Below are 17074 nucleotides of genomic sequence, written 5' to 3'. Positions count from 1 at the left end.
ACCCAGACCCGGCAGTTAGTCCTTCACTGCACACACTTGCAGTAGTTGTGCACAAGAGTCGGAATAAGTCAGGAGAGAAGAGGCAGGAAGCAGGAGGGGGCATTTGCAAAGGGCAATTTGGAGGGGTCTGGGGGGTAGGCAATGGGGACTGCCTGGGGGTCCACGCGGGGACCATCCAGGAGGAGTGAGGTCAGCAAATCTCATGAGAGCTGGGGTCTTGAACTTTCACTCAAAATCTAAGCCTGTGCTCTCATTCAACCATCCAACAAGTACTTACCGAGCCCTGTGACATGCTGATTCTAGGCTCCGTGGAAGCAGACAGGCCAGGGCCTGCCCTCTTGGGGCTGGTGGTCTAAGACAGGGGCAGACATTCTATGAGTAAGCAAATAATAGAAAATCCTCGTATCTGGCTCTACTCCTGGCTCTGCTGTGCAGAAGGAGCTCCCCCTGTCTCCCAGCCTCCCCCTCCTGCTCTCAGAGGGAAAGGAAGAGTCAGGAGGACCCCAGACTGCCCTCCCTCCCTCCCATACCACCACTGTTCCCTTCAGTACAAGACAGCGAGAACTGGCCCCACGTACACCGCAGAACAAAATCCAGCTTCAATTGCCCAAACCTGCCATAACTGTGGGGCTGGGTGGGGGGCGTGCGGGAGAGTCCTGCCCCGTTAGTCCAGCTGACTCTGCCTTCCACTGGGGTTCACTCACTCGTCCATCTCTGGGTCCCCTGTGGGATCCCAAGGACAACAGCAGACTCCTCTCCTGCAGTAGGGATTAGAAGGAGCCGAGCGAGGGTCAAGGGAACAGCAACCCAGTACCGAATCTTCCAGCCAGTAGGAAGCCCCCCTGAGGCCTCTACCCCTCCTACACAGCTTTGATAAATGGATGCCCTTGTAGGATCCTTCTTCTTATCCTTGCCTCTGTGGGGTCAAAGAGGACACCTCAGCCAGGCTTTTTCTAATCTTTGCATCTAACACTTGGTACCAACACGTTCACAGTAACGGCCATCAGAAAAATGATGGAAGGGTTCTCAAAGCACATTGACCGCGTTGATCAGCAAAGCCCTGTGAGTCGATTCTTCTCTGGTGGGATCCCCTTTGTAGATGAGGCAGCTGGAGCCCAGAGATGGTGACCAGGCTGTTTCCTGACACGTCCCTCCTCCTCTGTACCGTCACTCTGACCGGGCACCCCTTCAGAGCAGTGGACGGTGCTTTGATCAGATGTTTGCTGGTCCACCTCTCCCTGGACTCTGAGCTTCCTGGCGGCCGCTGGGGGCTGCCGACGGGGTGATGGGGGATGTGCAAGACAGACGCCGTCTTGTTCTCACAGAGGGTATGGCCTGGTGAGAGACGGTTGTTATACAAATACACCCGAATACGGGTTATTGTTACAAATCGCAATGATTGCCCTGAAGAAAACAAACACAGTGTTACAAGAGGAAAATAATGAGAGGGACTTGGAATTTAGATTGTGGCCGGAGAGGGTGGTGGTTAGAGCAGGAGGGACCCAGGCAGGGAGACAGCATGCACCGGGGACTTGTTGGAGCTCAAGAGGGGCCAAGAAATGACCACCCCTTCCCTTGGCTGAGTTCTGAGCCAACTGAAAACAAGATCAAGCAGCAGGCAGGAAAGAAGAGGGGCTGTCACCTTCGCTACCATACAGGCAGAGCTGAAGGAAAAGGCCTGGGGCAGGGGTTCCAAAATCAAACAGACTCAGCTCCCCGCCAAGGGCAAAGCCAGCCCCAGGGCAGGAGGAGCAGAGCGGCAGGGGTGCTGCACTAACGGGGCTCCCCCGACGGGAAGGCAGTGCCAGGCCCCTCGGAGGGTATGCTTGGTATCCTGGGAAGAGGAGAGGAGCCCCGCCTTCCCGAAGTACTGGGGACACTGGGCCGGGGTGGGAACAGAGCCAGAGAAGGAGCTTGACTCTCCTCTCAAGAACAATGGGAAACCATTGTTTAAAGCATTGGCCAGTGTTAAAGCAGAGCAGTGTCATGCTCCCACTTACATTTTTTTAATTTATTTTTAAAAAAATTATTCATTGTTATTGAGATATAATTGACATATAACATTGTATACGTTTAAGGGTACAACGCTATGGTTTGATACATTGATATATTGCAGTGTGATTACCACCCCAGCAGTAGCTAACCCCTCTATCATGCCACATAATTATCATTTGTTGTTTAAGGGTACAAACTTGCAACTACTAGCTAAATCAGTTCTGGAGATCTAATTCACAGAATCGTGAGTATATACAGTCAACAATACTGTATTTTAAACTACAAAGTTGGTGAGAGATGAGATCTTAATTGTTCCAACTTGCATTTTCAAAAGTTGCGGAGAACTGGTTGGAGGGGGGAGAGCAGAAGCAGAGGGACCTGCAGGAAGCTGTTCCTCGGGTCCAGGACAGCGGCGGCAGCAGTGTAGAGTGGATGGGGTGGGCACGCAGACGGCGAGAGCTGGAGGGATCTGAGAGGCACACACCGGCAGGAACGAGCCAGGCCATTTCGCCCCAAGGAGGGCGGCTTCACACCTTCCCATTTCGGGAGTTCTATCGTCAGCACCCTAACACGAGTGTTTAGAGCAGGTGTTAGAGGAAAGAAAGGAAATACTCTTAATGATATGGAGAGCAACACGGGCTCTCTCCCCAGGCCAGCAGCAGCAGAGTGGGCGTTTCTGGCAGCTCGTCTCCCTGGGTTTTATGCCGCAGGCTTTGGGAACAGGCTGCTGAGACTTTTGTCTCACACACCGGAGGCCAGGGCCCCCGTGCGGCATGTGAAAAGGCGTTGGAGAGAGAAATAAGAGGAAACCGGCCTTTTCCAGTCAAAAACAATGCCTCTCGGAGTTCCTTTGGAGAAGCCTGAGGAATCTGGAGGGCACTTAGCCCTTAGAGTGTGAAACGTTCTGTGAAATCACTAAAGGGAAAGATTCCGATTTCTTTGAACCTGAAAGCTACAGTAATTACTGAACCAGGGCTCACAGCAGGAGATGTTTTATGGAAGCTAATTAAAGCTAAGTGGGAGGAGAGAGTCATCAGAACTGTGTAAAAGGATACATCATGGGGAGGCAAGTGAGCAGAGCAGGGGCGAGAGCAAGCAAGGAGGTGGCCGTCCAGGCAGAGGAGGCGTCCCACCCGCACAGAGTGATGCCCAGGGCGAGGGCCCGGGCTGGTGCTGCTCCGGGTCCCAACATGAGGCCAGGCTCCTAAACGATGCCTGGGGTGCAAGTGTCCCCTCCAGCGTCCCCCTTGAAGATAGCCCATCTGTACTTGCACACTCGCACACACGTACGTACACATATACAACACACATGTGCACACATACATGTATTGCATGTGTGTGCTTATACATGCACAATACATGTGTGCGTGGGCATGTGTGCACACATACGTGTGTGAACGTGTGCTCTGCAGGTATACACATGTATGCATTGCGCTGCATAGGCGCATGTACATGCATGCATACAGTACTTCATACATGCACGTCACACATGCATACGCACACATGCACATGAACACATTCACACACATATACACACATGGGTGCACACACGTACACACATGCACACACAAACAGCTCCTCTCCTCTTCAGTGGGTCAGAGAGAATACAGCCCTCTCTCCTGCTGATGCATCAGCCAGGACTCTCGGGGGTCCTGACCACCAGCAGCAGAAAGACAGAGATGGACAGATGGTTGCTTATTCTCCATGGAGCCTTGAGCACTGGTGTGAGCCAAAGAGTGATGTTTTATATCAGCAGACACCAGGAGAGGCTGGAACAATGCAAAGCCCCTCCACCCCAAGCCAGGCAAAAATAATCGGTCTTAGCAAGGATTTTTTTCCAGCAAATCGAGCCTGAGGCAAGGATTAAAGGGCTGTGCTTGATCTGGGTGGTACCAACCCAAGTCAGCCACAGTGGGGAGAGAAGAGGGACAAAGGCCATAAGAAGCAAGGCAGAGTGATGCCCTACGGGGCCGCCTGCTGCTTCCCAACGAGCCACAGAGACCGGCCTGTCCCGTGGCACAAACGTGACCCTGGCACGTGCATTTCTCTGGCCAGGCTTGGAGCAGAAACTGTGCTCTGGGTTATTCTGTGGGAAGGAGGAGGGAGGAGGAGTTTATCTGCCCAGGTTGTCAGTTTCCCATTGGTCAGAGGTAGGCGCCCAGGGCTCTGATTCCCCAGCATTTTGCTCAGGACATCAAATTCCACACCTGGAGGCCAGGGCTCCCATCCAAGGCCAGAAGTGGTGGGAGGAGCCAGAACTCCCTGCATGTGTCAGGCCGGCCTGGCTGGCAGTAGCAGCCAAAGAGGAGGCCCCCGCACTCCCAGGGCCAGGCTGGTCCTCAAAGCCGGCACACCATCCAGTGCAGGTTAATATCACTGCGGGCATCCAAGACTTGTGCCCAACGAAGTCAACCCAACTGTGCCGCAGGCCACCAGGGTTCCAAACCTTCGTCCCCGCCAAGGTGGTCCACGCCCTGGGTGAGCCCACTGCCTTGTTGGAAAGTCAAGACTGCATGCTTGCAAAGATAATAAGGACCCACTGCAGTGGGGACTCAGCCACCTGTCCCCCCATGGGACCTTTTCTGACGCCCCCTTCTGTGTGTGCCATGCCCCCTCTGCCTGCTTGACTCAGCCAGCTGAACCAGGCCTGGCTCCTGTCCTGGGCTGCCCCTCCAAGATAGCGTCTGTTTTTCAAGCATCCTTCTATTCCTGGAGACCAGCACATTGCAGACGCTTGAAAAAATGGTTAAGAGCAAATGAGCAGATGGACAAATGGACGGGCGAAGAAGGGAGGAGAGTCTTGATGCAGAGAGACTCAGAGAAGCTTTCCAAGGAGGCATGTGTCCCTAGGCAGGCCTGGGAGGTAACTGATTAATGCAGAGACTAGGGGACATAGCATGACTCCCTCAAAGATCCACGCTGTTACCTGCCGAGCCACAGAGGTTTGCTATAAATCGGAGTTTTAGCTAAACTTAAGCCTTGCCTCCACTTGGTCTAGCCTCCAGGCCCATTTCTCCCCCAGTGCAGCCTGGAACCATCTGCGTCAGAATTTCCCAGGGCATTTGCTAAACATGCAGATCCCCAGGCCCCACCCAGCCCAGTGGAATCTGAATTTCCCAGGGGATCGGGAAGCTGCTTCCTCCGCTCTCTCCCAGGGGAGCCCATACACCCGACTTTGAAAGCTCAGCCGCACCCCCGGGCTCCCTGGTCGAGACTGCAGCAAAAGAATCCAGAATCCCTTTTCTTCCTTTGGAGAAAAGGTTGGTTTTCTCAAGTCGAGAAAATAAAATCCATGAAGATCGGGATTTTTTTTAACGGAGAAATGAAATGAAACAAAAGACAGGCATCTGCCTGAAGCTCAGCCAGAGGCGAGGGGGAATAAGTGGGACCTGCAGTGCGGTTCATGGAGTCGGCTCATTTGATCATCTTTGCCAATCCTGCTGCGGTGAGGACAGTGTGGGGTGACAAGGGGGCGGACACACAGTCCTTGGAGAGCTGTCCACGGAGCAGAAAGGCACCAACTCCCGCTTTGTGACCTCCAGTGGAGAGGAGCACCCAGCCCCCTGGGCAGGAGAGGGTACCTGCCCACACCTCCTAAGACAAGAAGAACAGGTGAGGCGGCCCTGGTCAGAGAGGGTCCAGCGCTCACCAGTCTCCAGGGGGATTCTAGGGGGATTTTTTTGTTTTTTTCTTTTTTGTTGAGGAAGATTCGCCCTAAGCTAACATCTGTGCCAATCTTCCTCTATTTTGTATGTGGGTCGCCACCACATCATGGCTGATGAGTGGTGTAGATCCACGCCACCTGGGCCACCAAAGCAGAGCACACCAAACTTAACCACTAGGCTACAGGGCCAGCCCCGATTCTAGAGTTTTGATTTAAGTTCCCCACCCCTCACCCCACCCGTCACTCCATCCCACCCCAGGAAGGGTTCAAGGCTGTCCCAGGCAGTCAGCAGGCTCCGTCCAAAGCAATCAGGCACATGACGGCTCTCGTAGAAAAATGGGAGAAATGGAAGGTGTGCAAGGATGCCATTGGCTCCTTGTCCCCGAGACCGAGAAGCAGTTTCATTCCCACTACATTTGCGGCTGAGATTTTGCCCAGCTCTTTTACTCCCATCCATTGGTTTCATTGGCAGCTGCCAGCAGTGTGATGGAGTGAACAGGGCCCAGAGCTGGGTGCCGGGCAAGCTCCCTGCAGCCCTCTGTGGCTGTGTGGCCTCAGAAGGACCCTTAACCTTCCCAACTCGTAGATGGGGGTCTCCACGATAGCTCAGGCACCGTAGGGCCAGAGGCTTTGGACTTCTGTCACAGCAGCTGCCCAGCACACTCACACCCTCCCAAGCTGGTACCAAGACCCCTGGGGGCAGAGACATTGGGGTAGCTGGGGGCCCAGGTGCCAGGGGAGTGGGGTGACCCACTTCCTCCTTCTCATCGGGGGACCCACGTGAACCCATCACTCCCCTTGCCGAGGCCGGGGGTCACACTCTGGCTGGTGGAGGGGTGGGTGGGGAGCTCTGCAGAGCTATAGCATCCCCTTTACCTGGGCAAGGCGGGGGTCCCAACGCTCCGTCAGGAACACCGTGCAGCGTGTGGGACCGACTCAGCACAAGCAAAGGTGGGCTCAGCCCGGTGAAGTCTGGAAAGGGACGTGCTGGGGAGAGAGCCTCTAACAATTCAGTAAATTAGACATGGCCCCGGCACAGCTGCCTGGAGACCCAGGGAGGGGATGCTGGGGACGAACGCAGGTGAGACATGCGACACAGCAGCCGGGCTCTCAGGAGGATTAGGAGAGCGGCACTCGAAAAACGGCAATCTGGCTAATTGAAGCCGCATTTCAGGCCCAGAAAGGCACGATTAGAACAGGCCTGAAGAGTCAGCTCACGTGCTTCCATTTCCTAACAGCTGCCTCTAACTGGGACCTGACCTGGGGGGATGGTTCCCCAGGCTCTCCCCCTGGACACAGGTCCTCCTGTCCTGCCTGAGACGCCAGTGACGGGCCAGGGCTCGACTTTCATAGAAAAGCTCGGCTTCCCCCAGCGGATGCACTCCTGTGCTGCAATTAGCAGGGATACTGTGGTAGAAACAGGAAGGTTTCCCTTTCCCTGCCAATCAGCAGGTAAAACCCAATCCACAGGCTTCGGAAAGCCCCCTGGGAGCACAGGTGACCAGGAGGAGGAGGCTGAAGACGGCCTCCCAGGCTGGGCCTTCTCCTGCAGGACACAATGGCCTGGGGAGATGGGAGCCAGGATGGGGTCAGAGAGTCGCAAGCGCAGAACAGACAGAACCTGCTTTGGGCACTGTCAGTGGACAGAGAGCCAGCGCATCTCGAGGGGCTCTGCTGAGCCCTGCCCGGTGCTCCTTTCCTGGCTGCACAGAACCAGGACTGGCCTTCAGCAAACAGGACCACGCAGGCGCAGGGTTGGCCCTGGGTATAAGCCCCTCGTTCCCTAGAGCCTTAGAGATCCGGGTCTCTCTGCAAATACCCAGGGTCAGACTGGGCAACTCCAGGCCACATGGTGGGAGAGGCCTCTCCTCTCCCTGTGGCAGGGTGGCCCTGGTGGCCATGGCCAGGAGCAGCTGGAAGCCATGGAAACAAGGACCTTCTGCTGGCTGTGTCACTTCACGTCATATGAGATCCTGAGTTTCCAGAGTCCCAAACCACAGATACCCAGCCTCCAGGGGCCCCGACAACCCTCAGAGAAGCTCCACCTGAGCTCAGAATTCCGAGCCAGGCGGGGACGGCGGTCCCCCGGACAAGTGACAACGGTATCTCCGTGAGTCTGCTAACGCCAATCGCAAACATCCCCAGGAGTGTCGGTTGATCCTGCTCAGCTTCTAAACGAAAGAGCACAATTCAGCAAGCCTGAGAGAAGAAGAACCAGGACTTAGGGAGTGTCCGAGGGTCAGTGATCACATAATTTATCAAACAGCAACTCAAGAATCAAAGAGGGGAAAACAGGGACTCACACAGACGCTTGTGCACCACGTCCACAGCAGCACCGTCCACAGTCACCAAAAGGTTGAAACAACCCAAACGTCCGTCAACAGATGACTGGATAAACAAACGTGGAACATGCGCCCAATGGAACATTACTCAGTCGTGAAAAGGAATGAAGCACTGACGCACACGACAACATGGATGAAGCTTGAAAACATTATGCTGAGTGAAAGAAGCCAGACACAAAAGACCACATATTTATTTACATGAAATATCCAGAACTGGTAAATCCATAGAGTCAGAAAGCAGATCAGTGGTTACTAGGAGCTGGAGAGAGGCGGGTAGGGAGTAGCAGGGAGCGACTGCTTAATGGGTACAGGGTTTCCTTTTTGGGGGATGAATTGCTTTGGAACTAGGTAGAAGCGACGGTTGCACAACATTGTGAATGTATCAAACACCACTGAATTGTTCACCTTAAAATGGTTAATTTTACATTACGTGAATTTTATAGAAAGAAAGGAAAGAAGGAAGAAAGAAAGAATCGATGGGGAACGACGAATGCTAAACAGAAGAGGACAGCAGGCATAAACCCAGACAGCCCCAGCAGACAGGGGTGCACAGTCCTCTGCCCAAGGACATCATGTGAGGATGGGTTGCTGGGGCAGCCAAGTTTGCCTGGGGGCTGAAAGGATGCACTTGTCAAAACCCTAGTTCTGCACCAGCAGACCAGGTATGGAAGGGCACCTGGGGCAGCCCAGAGGCTCCGTCAGGCAGAAGCCTATGGACCCAGCCCCCAAGACGCAGCCATTTCCAGACAGGTTAATGCAGCCCCCAGGCACCAGGGCGGGGTCCAGTGGACTACTAAGAGGCCTGAGGCATGAAGCTTGTTCTCATGCACTGGAATGCCTGGAAAGAGATTAACTGGGGGCTGCTTGCTGGGGTGCCCCCTCCTAAGATTGGAGGGGAGCACCCTGCGATCAGCCCACCTGCCCTCTGACTTCAGCCCTCCTGGGCTGATGGTCGGTCACCTCTGACTCAACCTCTGTTAGAAATGAGGCTTTCTCAAGTGCCTAGAAATGTACCCGTGTGAGAGCTCACGGTCCCCTCCCACCGTCTCCGGAGTGGTGAGATCGAAGCCCAGCTCTCCTTCCTGACCCCTCTCCAGCCAGGAATCCTGACTTTGGAAAGACCCCTCACTCCTGCAAGACATGGCAATGGATCTCGGGGGGCCTGGAATCCCCCTTCACAGCCCCTCCCAGAGCTACAACCGTAAAGCATTTCCAAGAGGCGCCGGGGCACGAGGGACATGCTCGCCCTCCTCCACATCTGGGGATGTGCTAATTGATACTGACATTGAGTTTCTAGAAATAATTACAGCCTGTGCTGGACAGAAGGCTTAACGAGATGGGAACGTTTTAAAACAGAAGACATTCAATGCATCCAGGGGACTTATGAGCCAGTGGAGACTGATTAGTGAGGGGCCTGGAGGGAAAGTCATTATCCTGAGAGGCTGATGGTGGCACAGCCTTGATTAGTAAGGTCTGTGTGCTAGTAACACCCATTATTTGAAAAATAATCCCTCCCCACCCAGGGCAGGGGAAAAAATCCAACACCTCTCTCCTCTGCCTTTTGGCTGGCCTCCCTGTACATCCAAGCAAACCCTGGAAAAAATTCATATTCCTGGTATTCAGGCCAAGGAAGGGGATGGGAGAGTGTAGTGGGTTGAGTGGTGGCCCCCAAAAAGATGTGTCCACTTCCTAACCCCCAGAACCTGTGAATGCTACTGATTTGAAAAAAGGGTCTTGGCAGATGTGAGTTGAGTTAACCCCTTGACTTGAAGTTAAGGATCTTAAGACGATTTCCTTCTGGATTATCCGGGTGGACTCTAAATAACTTACAAGTCTCCTTATAAGAGACACACAGAGGAGAGACCAAGGGAGAAAAGTGGAACACCACGTGGAGACAGAGGCAAAGATTGGCATGATGCAGCCACAAGGATTGCTGGCAGCCATCAGAAGCTGGAAGAGGCAGGAAGGATTCTCCCCTAGAGCCTCTGGAGGCAGCACGGTCCTGCAATACTTTGATCTTGGACTTCTGTCTTCCAGAGCTGTGACAGAATAAACTGCTGTTTTAAGCCCCCCAGCTGGTGGTAACTTGTTACAACCACCACAGGAAACCAAGGCCCAGAGCCTGGCCCCAGCGAGCCTGACTTTTCCAGGTCTGACCACAGCCATCATCTGCTGAAGCTCTTCTGTGACTCTGCCACCTCCACAATAAAGTCGGATTCCTTAGGAGGTCTCCAGGACTTCTGTGGTCTGGCCCCATGTGCCACTGCAGCAGGGTCAGCCCATCCCAACACCACCCATTCTCACTGCACTCAGATGAGCTGGGGTGCTGGAAGTGGGGTGATCAGACCAGACTCTTTTGGGATGTCCTGGATTTAGAGGATATGAGCCAGGCCCATCATCCTGATCACCAATATCATTGTTATCATCATTGTCATCATGGTCATAATCATCATTGCTGTCATCACTGTAGCCATCTCTTTATTCATATGCAGTGGGGACAGTGGTGTCTTTCCCATGAACCTCACAGGCTGGAGGGAAGGCAACTGAAATTAAATAATACCTCACAAATGAATTGTTCTTATTGTTTCCAGTCCCCAAGAAAGGTGAGCTGTGTTTCTTTCAACCTCTGAAGACATCTTCTCAAAAACAGATTTCAAGATCCTGTATCACTGTTATTAGGATGTATACCCTTCAGTTCTCAGCTCCATGACCCAGAAGTCTCACGCCGTCCTCAATCTAGGGGTCACCACCTCTCTGTCTCTGTGGGTTAGGGGCCCATCTGTTCCCCAGGATCCAGGAAGACTGCCCCAGATCCCACTCAGCCAGAACCAAGCCTCACCAGAAGAAAATACCCATTGTATCTAATGAGCCCCTGATGTCTGAGCACCCACCCTTCCTCCGGCCCCAACCACCATGAATTCTCACACACACACACACACACACACACACACACACACGCATCTCCTTGCCAAGGAACCTAGGAATGATCCCAGGAATAATTAGGGTAATGGCCTAAAACCTCTCCTCCCCAAAAACATCTTAACATTTCCCATTCTCTCTCGCCTGCCACACACAAATGCCGCCCAAGCCTCTGGCCCCTCCCCAGCGAACCACTCCCATCAGTGATCCGTATCTAGATATCAGCTGGCATCCCATGATACTCCTGAAAATATCAAGCTTGTCGGTTCAGCCATGAACAATTTAAGAGAAGCTGAGCAAGCCTCATTCAGAAGCCTCCATTCTCTACTGGAGCCTCTGGTGAGCAGAGAGAGAGAACATGATTTCTCCCCTCAGACAGAGGTCAGTGCTTATCAAGATGCTTAACATCTGAGTCTCCCCTACCCCAGCAAGCTGTTTCCCAGAGAAAAAAAGAAATAATGGAAGGGGCAAGAGTCAGGGACTTCCAAGTTCTTTGCCAGAGCGTGGGGGTGTAACATGGTTACTATAGTCCACAAAAGTAGTCATTCCTTCTGTCCACCCATCGATCTATTCATGTATTCTTCAATCCATCATCTATCCATCCATCCATCTATTCATGCATGCATACATCTAACCAGCCATCCATCCATCCACCCATACATCCTTCCCCTTCTATCCACCTATCCATCTGTCCATTCTTCCACTCATTCATCATCTGTCCTTTCTTTGGTTCACTCAAAAGTGATTCTTTCCCAAAGGGTTTTGCATGCAGAATGGAACTTCCCACAGCACCTGCTCCTTGTAGATTCATCCAAATGTAGACATATCAACCTGCTCTATGTACTTTGGAACTCAAGCTACAAATGGTTCCAGAGGGTATTTTTAAACAGTGGTAAAAATGCAAGATGACTAGTGTCTGTAGTTTCTTTTGTTCACAAAAAAAATGAAGACTTTTTTACATACCTCAGCAATAAAGTAGTTGTTTAGAATATTCCCACTTTATTTCTATTTCACCCAGTTCTTACAAGGTTATCACATTATTGTAAAAGCCATATCTCCCCGGGGGCAGATTATTGGGTAAATGCTAAGACTGCTCAGAAAACTCATCCTGTTTCAAGCAGAGGACCCTGCAGACCTCACCCTCACTGAGATCTCTTTTTGTCCCTCGACACATGACCTCGCCCACAGCATTTCATTCCTTCAAATGGGACCACCTTACCAGCATCAACATGGCTTTCCATCTGACCTTAGCATAGTAGTCAATTGAATGATTCTAGGTGCGAAAGAGGTTGAATAACACCGACTCACAATGTTCCCCCAGGAATACAGCAATAATTTAAACAAATTAGGAAGGGAAGTATCAGATGTTGCTCTGTATAGATTTTTTTTCAATTCTGAGGCTAGGCAACAAAACTTTTGTATATCTCAACAAAAAATCAACATTGGTAATCTTTCAAGTTGCCTTTTTAAGTTTTGGCAGGTTGGGACTTTGCAGGAGGAATATCAAAATACGCAGACTCTGATAATACCCCATTCCAGATATCCCCCTGGAGTTGATTCTTAAAGTGGTCAACTTTAAGAGACCAAAATTATTGAAAAAAAACGAAAACTACCCTTATTTTTCATGAGCTACACCCTCTCCCAAACTTAGCAAAATTAGCTGGCCTAAATATTTTGACTACCTTCATCTCTCTTTCTTCAATTTGGATTGACTCCAAGAGCCTTTCAGAATTGATTTGACATAAGGCTGCTCCGTTTCATTATCGATTTCAGTTCCAGAGTAAAACAAGAGTTTACGTCCACATTTGGAACATAAATGCTGCCGCGCTAAATATTATACCTCGCTGTCACAGTGCCACAGCGAAAGCGTAAACATACTTTTAATTGACCTTCAGGCACTTACAGTAAATGTAATTCATAGATGTGCCAGGATCGGAACCTCCTTTCATCAGTAATACAACATCCTCTGGCTATGCAAACACTCACACAGCCATTTCTCTTCATTAAAAAGCAAAGACACGTGGATCCTCCCTCAACAAGAGTCACCTCCGCCTATTCCCTCCAAGAAGGCTGGAGGGACAATGAACATAAGTAGTGCGTCCACCCACCTAGAAATCGTTTTTTCTCTCTGGTGACAAACAATGCTTTTAAAGAGTGAGAGTCAAGCGTGTCCAGTACCATGGACAGAGCACTGGATTGGCCATCCACCATTTTCCTAAAGGGAGACAATTTTAACCTATCTGCCCATTTTCTTCCAGAAAAAAAAAAAAGAGAGAGAGAGCGAAGGAGTAAGTTAAATCTGAATTAGACATTTTTTCATATTCAAAGCTTTAGACTAGAAGTCAACAAACATTTTCTTAAACGACCCGATGTAAATATTTCAGCTTTGCAGACCATATAGTCTCCCTCGAAACTTCTCAGCTCCACTATTGTAGCCCAAAAGCAGCCAAAGACAATATGTAAATGAACGGGCATGGCTGTGTTTCAATAAAACTTTACTTATGACAGCAGGAAGATTTGGTCTGTGGGCTGCAACTTGCTAACGCCTGCTCTCAGTTAGTAGTAAAAGTGCTGAGAAATGGGTGGGAGTGTCAAACAGGTGGGAAGTCTATGGTGTCTCCGGTTTTAGAAAGATCGTGATTGTGTAGCCAGGTCACCACTCACCAGGGACTTACCTTCCGGTAAGAGATCAGCTTTGTATCTCCTGACACTGAACAAGGACTTATCAATAAAGTTTTTCCAGTTCATCCTGCGATTCGACCTCCCTAAGCTTTGCCTCATGACCTTGACAGCTAGAAGTAAGAACTGAAACAATGAAGAAGATTCGAGATACCAGTGAGCATCTCTCTAAAGATCGTTCCTCAACCCTCTACCCAGGCCTCTTCCTGGGGCCAGAGAGCCCCTGGAGGGAGGAAAGTCAATACTCAGGCTGATCCCCCACTAGCATCCCAGTAACAGAGCAGCACAGACGCCCCCACTGACCTTAGAAATGGCACAGGTCTAAACAGGAGGTTGGGAAGGAAGCTGGTTCTTTGGAGAATACAACTGGAGGAAAATAAGGAAAAATCTGGCAGAACTGGGCTGAAAAGCTGCTTCAGGAAGGCTCTACTCGGCTGTGCATCTGAGTGCTTCTCTCATAATTAAACATTTTAGCAGATAATTTGGCTTCAGCAATTTAAAAAAAAAAGGACTAGATTCAATTTCCACTCCCTTAAAATGCAATCTAGACAATTTATGAAAAGCAACCAAATATACTGCAGAGATGAATAGACTTTTTCTTGCCGTAACCTTCCTTAAAAGCACTTAGAGACGTAAAAATATTCTTAAATCAAAACGAATGCCATACTTAATAAAACGAGAGTTGGCATAATTAATTCAGTGGCTCCTGTATTATCAGAAAGGACAAATAGAGAGATGTTTCTACCTGTTAGGTTTCTTCCCAGCTGAATCCACTTAAAGTGGGCAATTACAGAGTGAAGAAGGACCACGCTGCTCAAGAGACCTGCAGACCCGCTGTCGACCCTCCTGCTATTCAGAAAACGCACATGGCCTCCGCAGAAAAGACAATCCTTGAAAAGAGTGAGGCTGAGAAGAATGGCCTCAAGTAGATGTGGAGAGAGGCAGGGCGATGGTGACGGGGTCTAGGGAATCAAGTGCAAAGCTGAGCTGGAAGTTTCTAGAGGAGGGATAAGGAGTAAGATAGAAAACCTGTAAAGAGTAGAGACAGAAGGCACTGAGGGAGACGGTGAGGGGTGAGGAGCTGCCCCCCAGGAATAACCACAAGGATAGGGCCTCTCACATCAGTGAAAGGGAGCATGTGTACACAACAGCACACCCACAGCACTCACAAAGACACAAATGTAGACACACACCTCACACATACACAGCCACATACACACGTACACACGCAGAGACACATCCCACCCACCATGAGACACAAACACACAGGCACACGCACGTACAAACACAGAGATGCACAGACACAAACACAGGTGCACACAGAGGCACACACAGACACATCCACCCACACACTGAGACACAAACACGCAGACACAGAATAGGCAGAAATACACATATTCAAATACACACGTACACAGTCTTACACACCGACACAGCGTACATACTGCAGTCAGCTGAAGATGAATACAAATTTGCTTCCGGGCCCGGTCTAGCATCAAGGACGTCTCTCAAGGTGATTGGGAAAACCGGGCGTAAAGAAGCAGCAGCAACTTTATCCACATCTTGCTAAGTGCTGTGTTCTGAAGATGAGGGGTTATTGATGTATCACCACCATGCAGCAGTGGCCTGGCACACAGTAGGTGCTCAGTGCATGTTGCACGAAGTACAAATTGTCTAGAGCTTAAGTCTGGATCTAAAATCATTGACCCGAGGCTTCCGGCTCCTGACGCCCTCCCAGCCCCTCCCACGCAGGGAGTGTCGGGTGCCCATCTGAGCTGACCGCTCCTCCCCACACAGTCAGCACGCCCCGCCGAGCAGGCACGTGGTTTCATGCCTTCATTCGGTGGAAGCGGGCGAAGGAAGTGGCCGAGAGTGTGGGCCACCTGCCTTTAATTTTCAGCTCCACCCCAGCTTTGCAACCTCAGGCTCGTTGCTTGGGTTCTCTGTGCCCTGCCTCCTTGTGTATGACTTGGGAATATGAGTTTAAATGACATGAAACATGGGAAACTCTCTCTCCTAGGGGAAGGTCTTCCGCCCACACCTGCTCTACCTTAGCCCTCTCCGTCTCAGCTGATGGCAGCTCCATCCCCCCACTGGGGTCACCCTCAGTTCCCCTCTTTCTCATGCGCCTGACACCCGATCTGCCTGCCGATCCTGCTGGCCCCGCCCTCAAGACGGAGCAGGACTCCACTCTTCCCCCATCTCTACTCCGTCCTCTACCTCCCGCAGTGGCCTCCTACCTGGTCCCAGCTTCTGCCCTGGCCCCCCCGCAGTGAATCCTTAACTTAACAACGTCCACCAGTGTGTTCCCATCTCACCCAGAGTAAAACAAACATCCTCACTCACGCTGCCCCACAGGCCCGAGTGATCTGCCCTCTGATCTCACTCCAGCTGCCTCCTGTCTGTCCCCCGAGCACAGCAGACAGGCGCCCACCTGGGCCCACTGCAACAGCTGCTCTCTCTGCCTGGAATGTTTTTCCCCAGATACCTGCAACCGATTCCCTCATCACTTTCAAGTATTTGCTCAAATGCCATCTTCTCCCGCAGCCCACGCGTGGCCACCCTATTTTCCACAGCCCTCTGCCCCACCCCCACCCAAGCACTTTACTTTTTTCCATAGCAAATTCACCTTCTAATCTAGTATGTCAGTCACTGCTGCGTTATGTAAATCTTCGTCGTTTTTGCTCACGATGTGTCCCAAGCACTTAGAACAATGCCTGGCACGTAGGAGCAGTCGCTGAAGACGGGTTGAACAGACGAACGAGGCCTGTGGATCAGATGCCTACTCCGTGCGCCGTGTGGGCCTGGGGACGAAAGGGCCAGAAGGAAAGGTCAAGTGCCAGCACCTCCCCCACGACTCCCTCTTCCTCTGTTTTCTTGACAGCTCCAGGAGGTAACACACCCAGAGTTTTTTTCCCATTTCAGGGACTTGCCCAAGGCACTCAGCAAGTAGCAGAATGAGAAGTCAAATCCAGGACTCCACCTCCGTAGGTGGAGCCGCTCGAGAAAGATCGCTGAGTGCGCTCTGTAAACTCTCCAAGGCCCTCTGAAAATGGCTGCAGTTGTTCAAGATGCCGCTGACTCTGAATCTCACGTGTGTAACCTGAGAAGCAGGCACGGTCTCAGAAGGGAGCAAAATCAAAGGTGAGCATCCGAAGGCAGTTAAAATTACATGTAGGGAGGTTTACATAAATTATTCACCCGTAGGTTTCCCTCCATTTTTCATACGTGCCCGAGCCACAAGATGCATCGTTAAAAATTTCATTATAATCTCAAAGAAGAAGAAAATCCTAAATCCAGGGAACAGGAGATCCCTCTGTTTTGCGCTAAGCGTGGATTTTTTTTTACAAAACTATGCTGTGACCCAGGACTGAGAGAGAGTTCTAGACTCTAAAGGACGACTGGGGAGACCTCCCCCTTGCAGCGCAGGTTTGGGGTGGGGAGGGTGGGGGGGCTCACTCATCCACCAGGAGGG

At 51.3% G+C, this 17074-nt stretch overlaps 1 long non-coding RNA gene across 1 annotated transcript; it reads right to left on the bottom strand.

The window, feature by feature from the left end:
- Window positions 1–535: 535 nt before the first annotated feature.
- On the bottom strand, window positions 536–16597 carry LOC147914154 (uncharacterized). The gene is made up of 3 exons (XR_015555719.1): window positions 16229–16597; window positions 15045–15179; window positions 536–1335 (listed from the first exon to the last, which is right to left on the bottom strand). It is a non-coding gene; the product is annotated as an uncharacterized LOC147914154 (long non-coding RNA).
- Between the last annotated feature and the right edge of the window lie 477 nt (window positions 16598–17074).

Source organism: Ceratotherium simum, chromosome 22 (genome assembly GCF_057802395.1).
Source record: "Ceratotherium simum simum isolate JZ-2026a chromosome 22, ASM5780239v1, whole genome shotgun sequence".
NCBI classification, from domain to species: domain Eukaryota; kingdom Metazoa; phylum Chordata; class Mammalia; order Perissodactyla; family Rhinocerotidae; genus Ceratotherium; species Ceratotherium simum.
This window is presented reverse-complemented; position numbering and strand designations above follow the sequence as displayed.